Below are 6719 nucleotides of genomic sequence, written 5' to 3' on the forward strand. Positions count from 1 at the left end.
AAATCAAATAAAGCATTTGCAAACAGCCTGTTTCCACACTCTTGTCATGGAGGCTTTCCAATTTCATTTCTCAGGAGACTCACATTTTAGTTGAACAAGAAAAAATAGTTAAATAAAAAATAATAATTATTCCCCATAAAACCTGAGCTAAAAACACAATTTAGATTGAAATTGAGAATTGGTGGGCCTTCCCTAATCCAGTGGGCTGGGCATCATGCCAGTTCTTTTCACAAACATTTAGTCACTTAACTTGCAAGGGTCTCTTTGAGTAAGGCATTAATTCATATTATAGTTTCACCAATGAGAAAGTTGAGGCTTATAAAAAAAAAAGCATCACTTACTAAAGGTTAATTTGCAAGTTACAGGGCAAGGACTGAAGCTTATTTAGTGTTTCTCCCACCACACTACACTACCTCTTTCTAGACCTACCTAAAATATCTTCATAGCTCCTCTCAAAATTCTGCTTTGGTTAAACTTGTATATACCACATTTTTATTTAGTTACCAACTTTGTTTTATGTTCCTCACTCAGCTAGACTCACAGACTCATAAAATTTTTCTGAAGAATAAGTGTGGACAAGGTGTGTATATGTGTGTAAAACCATATATATTGGACAGAAGCTGAATATGACTGAAGTCAACCTGATAGGGTGATATGATGCCTGTAGAAACAGTCGTAATGACGAGAGTAAACAGGTTTAATTCATTCTTAGATTAGAGATGTCAGATAACTGTGCATAGATGAAAAAAAAAACCTTACCAATCAGAAATTCTGGGAGAGATGACTCTGCATATGAATGGTTTATCATTCTGAGATCGTGTATGTATTAGTCACTTAGGTCATGTCCGACTCTTTGTGACCCTGTGGACTGCAGTCCACCAGGCTCACCTGCCCATGGAATTCTCTAGGTAATAATACTGGAGAGAGTAGCCATTCCCTACTTCAGGGGATTCTCCTGACCCAGGGATTGAACCCAGGTCTCCTGCATTGTAGGCAGATTCTTTACTGTCTGAGCTAGCAGGGAAGACCTATTCTGAAAACACTGTCATGCCATCTTTGAGATCCCCTTCCCTTCTCCACCCTTGAATTCTCCATGTGAGATCCCATATTTCAGGGTCAGCCCTGCTGCAATAATTGGAGGAGATTTTCTCCTCTGGCAAAGACAGTTTCACAGTTCTTCTACTGGTCTACTCTGCTCTTGAAATCTGGTTTAGAGACTAATACCCTTGTCTTCTTCTGTTGCAAGATATTTGGGTTGATAACTAATAACTTCTCTTTTGTTTCCAACTACAATTTCTAAACCATTTGAGTAGACTCAAAAATGGAAGCATAAATTCCCAAATATTACCTTTGCTGCTGAAAAGCAGGTTTGGGGGACATGAGTTTTAATGTGAGTAAATGGCCTTTCTGTACTTTCCAGGTAGCTCAGTGGTAAAGAATCCACTTGCCAATGCAAGAGATACAGGAGATGCAGGTTTTATCCCTGGGTCGGAAAGATCTCTTAAAGGAGGAAATTGCAACCCATTCCAACCCAACGCAACCCATTCTTGCCTGAAAAATCTCATGGACATAAGAGCTTGCAGGGCTACAGTCCATGGGGTTACAAAGTGTCAGAAACGACTGAGAACACATGTAAATGGCCTTTCTATTCCTTCTGCCACCTAAAGCCCTCAAATCAAACTTACCTGCCTATTCTCAGGCCAAGGTGGGCAGCTTCCGAAGCATTCTTCTAGAGATTTTCTCAAGACAAAGAGAATAGGGACTCCCTTCCAACACTTTACTTATCTAATAATAGAATAATTATCACCCTACTTCCTATGAAATGGAGCCCTGCTTGCTCCTGCTTGCTCTGAGACTGTGTTTTGTTTTTTTTTTTTTAAATAATCCCTTATTCCCAAATTTTGGGCATCACCAATGCCATTATCCCTGGAGAAAGAAATGGCAACCCTCTCCAGTTTTCTTGCCTGGAGAATCCCATGGGCAGAGGAGCCTGGTGGGCTACAATCCATGGGGTCACAAGAGTCAGACACGATTTAGTGACTAAACCAACCAATGCCATTAAGCTGCTTGGACCAGTGCCTAGTTCTTGCTGACAGTGTCCTTAGGAGTGAGCTTTATCTGTCTGCTGTGGCTCCCTCTGTCTCCTCTTATAGCCGCTCCTGAAGCTCACTGCTTTGCTTTGGTCCAACCGGTTGACTTTCACCCTGTTGCTTGCTGATTTTGTTATTGCTAAGCCTGGTCCACCAAAGTGTTTCTAATCTATTGTCCAACCTCCCATCCATGTCCAATTTACCCTACTTGTGACTGGTTTCCAAGCTGACACTGGGACCTGTCCTGGCTACAGGAGAGTTGTAGATATTCTCATCTCTTTGGTCTCAGCTTCATGGGGAAAGGATAGAGAAGATCACTTCAAAATGAAACACATTCGTTTCCAGCAAAAACAGCCTATTGAAGTTTCCACATTTTGCCTGGGGTTCTAGATGGAAAGCTAAATGTAGAAAACACAGGAAGAAATATTGACATAAAGCTATCACTTCTTTGGTAGAGAATTTACATTAAAATCCCTCACAGCATTAAACTTTCATCTTTGTTCAGGTTCAGCTAATGCTAATTAAAGATTCTGAGCTGGAGACATTTTGAGATTTTATTTGTTCCTTGGCATTTGGATTTAGGGAAAAATTAAAGATGCATGATTATGTAACAGTTAGAACTGGACATAGAACAATGGACTGTTTCCAAATTGGGAAAGGAGTATGTCAAGGCTGTATATTGTCACCCTGCTTACTTATCTTATATGCAGAGTACATTATGCGAAATGCCAGGCTGGATGAAGCACAAGCTGGAATCAAGATTGTCAGGAGAAATATCAATAACTTCAGATATGCAGATGACACCACCCTTATAGAAAAAAGCAAAGAGGATCTAAAGTTCCTCTAGATGAAGGTGAAAGAGGAGAGTGAAAAAGTTGGCTTAAAGCTCAACATTAAAAAAACTAAGATCATGGCATCCAGTCTCATCATTTCATGGCAAATAAATGAAGAAACAATGGAAAAGAGTGACAGACTTTATTTTCTTGGCCTCCAAAATCACTGCAGATGGTGACTACAGCCATGAAATGAAGATGCTTGCTCCTTGGAAGAAAAGCTATGACCAACCTAGGCAGCATATTAAAAAGCAGAGACATTACTTTGCCAACAAAGGTCCATCTAGTCAAAGCTATGGTTTTTCCAGTGGTTATGTATGGATGTGAAAGTTGGGACTATAAAGAAAGCTGAGCGCCAAAGAACTGATGCTTTTGAATTGCGATACTGGAGAAGACTCTTGAGAGTCCCTTGGACTGCAAGGAGGTCAAACCAGTCAATCCTAAAAGAAATCAGTCCTGAATAGTCATTGGAAGGGCTGATGCTGAAACTGAAGCTCCAATACTTTGGGCACCTGATGAGAAGAGCCAACTCATTAGAAAAGACCCTGATGCTTTGAAAGATTGGAGGCAGGAGGAGAAGGGGATGACAGAGGACGATATGGGTATATGGCATCACTGACTCAATGAACATGAGTTTAAGTAAGCTCTGGGAGATGGTGAAGGACAGGGAAGCCTGCAATCCATGGAGTCCTAAACAGTTAGACACGACTGAGTGACTAAACAACAACATGATTATATAAACTTTGCAAATATAGAAATTTTGGTAGAAAAAGTGAAAAGTTCACAGACCAAATAATTTAGGGAGTCCCAACTTGATTGAGTACAGATCCCACTTTCCTGAAGCTCTTTTCCTTCTCCTGTTAGGGTGTCTAGAGGATTTTGTGTTTTTTGTTTTTTTTTTTTTTAGTACATGGTGATAGAGGTTTTGTTCTAGACAACGTCTTTAGCCTTTCTGATAACCTCCAAACTAGCTTCTGGTAGGATAAAAGGGAAATTAAAAAGTCAAATATTAGGCAATAAAACCTTAGTTGCCTTCCCTGGTGGCTCAGATGGTAAAGAATCCACCTGCCAAGTTAGGAGACCCTGGATCGATCCCTGGGTCAGGAAGAAAGGAATCACAACCCACTCCAGTATTCTTGCCTTGGAAATCCTATGGACAGAGGAACTTGGTGGGCTACAGTCCATGGGTTCACAACACTACCACTTTCACTCAAATTCTCAGCTACTAAGATCTTCTGAATTCTAGAGTGGATGCTTATCTCTCTCACACTGTCTTTTTTGCCCACATATCAGAATTTTCCTCTTTTTGGACCATCTCCAGCAATGTCCACATCGTAAATGGTCCAGCCTCTTTTACTCTGCATGCTGGCATCCCTGTTTCTCTAGATAGCATCTAGATGAGCCTCTGTCGGGTCTACTGAGCCTTCTCCTCTGTTCTGTTCTCCAGTATCTGATAGGTACTAACAGGCCTCCCAAACTGCTGCAGGATGAGGTCTCTCCAAGTCTCAAGAAGATGTATCATCCTTCCCCACCCCAGCCCAGAAAGTTCAGCATCTCATTAACAGCTTTGTCTGTGGCAAGACTAGGATAAACTGCTTTGAAGGTAATAAAATAATGTAACATACAATTTTTTATTTTAAATATATATAAAATATCAGTACCCCATATTTTACCAGAATTTGATTTGTAGACACAAAAATCGACAATTTATATGATTTACTACCAACTATAGAATAAAAGAAAAAGTTAGAGAAGAGGCAACATATACTATATAACCTGGTAGGAAAGAGAAAAATTTTTCTTTTTCTATTGAATAAAGAAAAGTATCCTCTGCAGAATTTTTCAAACTGTTCAGTAAAACTTAGTTATCAAAATAAAATTATCAAAGCTAAAATACCAAAATATGTGCTTTTTAAAAATAGATTATTCTGCTTATCACATTGATTTTAAAGAATATACGCAAGCAAAAACATTGCCAGAACTTGCCATAAAACTCACCAATGTGGCTCTGCTGGAGAACTTGTCACTCATTGTATTGGAATACATTAGATTCTGACTTTAAGACTTATTTTGGCTCCCCTGAAAATAGACTCCAGCTTTCTGATTACCTGGCCACCTGTGCCTTCTCCCCAGCCTGGCTGAGTGCCTGTCTGTGGTTTCTTTAACCATGCTACCCAAAACATGAGTACACTCCTACTGGTTCTATTCCGAATTACCTTTCATTAGCAGAACCTGACCATGTGTAGATTATCCAAATGGAAATTTATTTTAGAAATCCCTAATGAACATCATCCTCTTATGCTTTGGGGAAGAAAGAGATTCATGAGATCTTAACACTGTGTTCTAGAAAATATTATTTGAAGGAGTGAATTAAATGAATGTGTTTCAAAAGAAACATGCACATAATATAACCCTGGACAGAAATTCTGAATGCCCTGGATCTGATTCTGGCTCAGCTGTGATACTCTAGGTAAGACATTCCTTCCTGGGTCTCCTCTACCTCCAGTCAGTAAAAGAATTTGTGGAACTAGACTTCTGAGTTTCATTCCAGCTCTAAGTAATTTCTGATTCTTACATTTTAAAAGCGTAATATCACATTGTTAGTGGTTTTCCAAAGAATTGCTTCCCTTCTTCCTATATTTATCTCTGGGATAAAGCTAAACTCTGATTCCCAAGCAAATTTGCAAGCTCCCTCTGGGGTCATTAAAAGTCTCATCTTACTCAGCTTGTTGGTTTTGCCTTGAAATATCAGCCAGCCTTAGCCAGTAGGGCAGGAGACTGGAGTTATTGTTTTGAGGCAACGCATAAGTAAATAAGTAAGTGTTAGTTGCTTAGTCATGTCCAACTCTTTGTGACCTATGGACTGTAAACCTCCAGGCTCCTCTGTCCATGGGATTCTCCAGAAAGAATACTGGAGTGGGTTGCCATCATCCAGGAAGATCCAAGTGATCTTCCTAACCCAGAGATCAAATCCTGGTCTTCCTCATTGCAGGCAGATTCTTTACCTTCTGAGTCGCTAGGGAAGCCCATAGCAGAGTAACAATTTCAGGCACTGAAGAACTGATCCGTATGTCCCCACTCTCTGGGGAATTTCCAGCTTCAGTCTATCCAGCATATGTATTCTCGGCTGGCCCCAAGAAAGAATCTTGAAGATAATCCAGGATTAGAGAAAATAATAAGTAGAGGTACAGCTACCCTATTCTCCCATCTCAGTTGATAAATGGAGAAGGTAAGACCCAAATTCAGTATAAAGTGGCTCAATTGAAAAAAAAAAAACCCTTGATAAATAATTGACCAAACCAATATCAACTCCTCTCCCACTCAGTCTGACCCTCTTATCACCTTACCCTTGAAGGAGGTCAGAATGTAAATAGTATTTTTGGAGGAAGGGACAGTTTGTATTTACAATTTAACTTAAATTTATCTTAATTATCACTTTAATATAATTATCTCCAAACAACTTTCAAATTTTTTATCATAAATTTTCAGGCACTGTAAAATATAGATATTTATACATAATATATATATATGTGTGTGTGTGTGTGTATGCTTAAAAACTTTTTAGATAACTTTTTCCTCTTAGTTTCAATGATGTAAATTAAATAAAGTATATCTAAGAAATAAATAAATATGTAGATTAAGTAAAATCTCCATTTTTCCCCACTTCAGTACTAACATACCTACAGGAAAATGGGGACCCTAACTTAACATTTTGCATCTCAAAGACTGCCGGACCTTGGATTCTACCATGCTAAGTATAATCATATGTTTATTCATTAAACAAATGTGTCAATAG

Source organism: Dama dama, chromosome 19 (assembly GCF_033118175.1).
Source record: "Dama dama isolate Ldn47 chromosome 19, ASM3311817v1, whole genome shotgun sequence".
In the NCBI taxonomy this organism is placed as follows: Eukaryota; Metazoa; Chordata; class Mammalia; order Artiodactyla; family Cervidae; genus Dama; species Dama dama.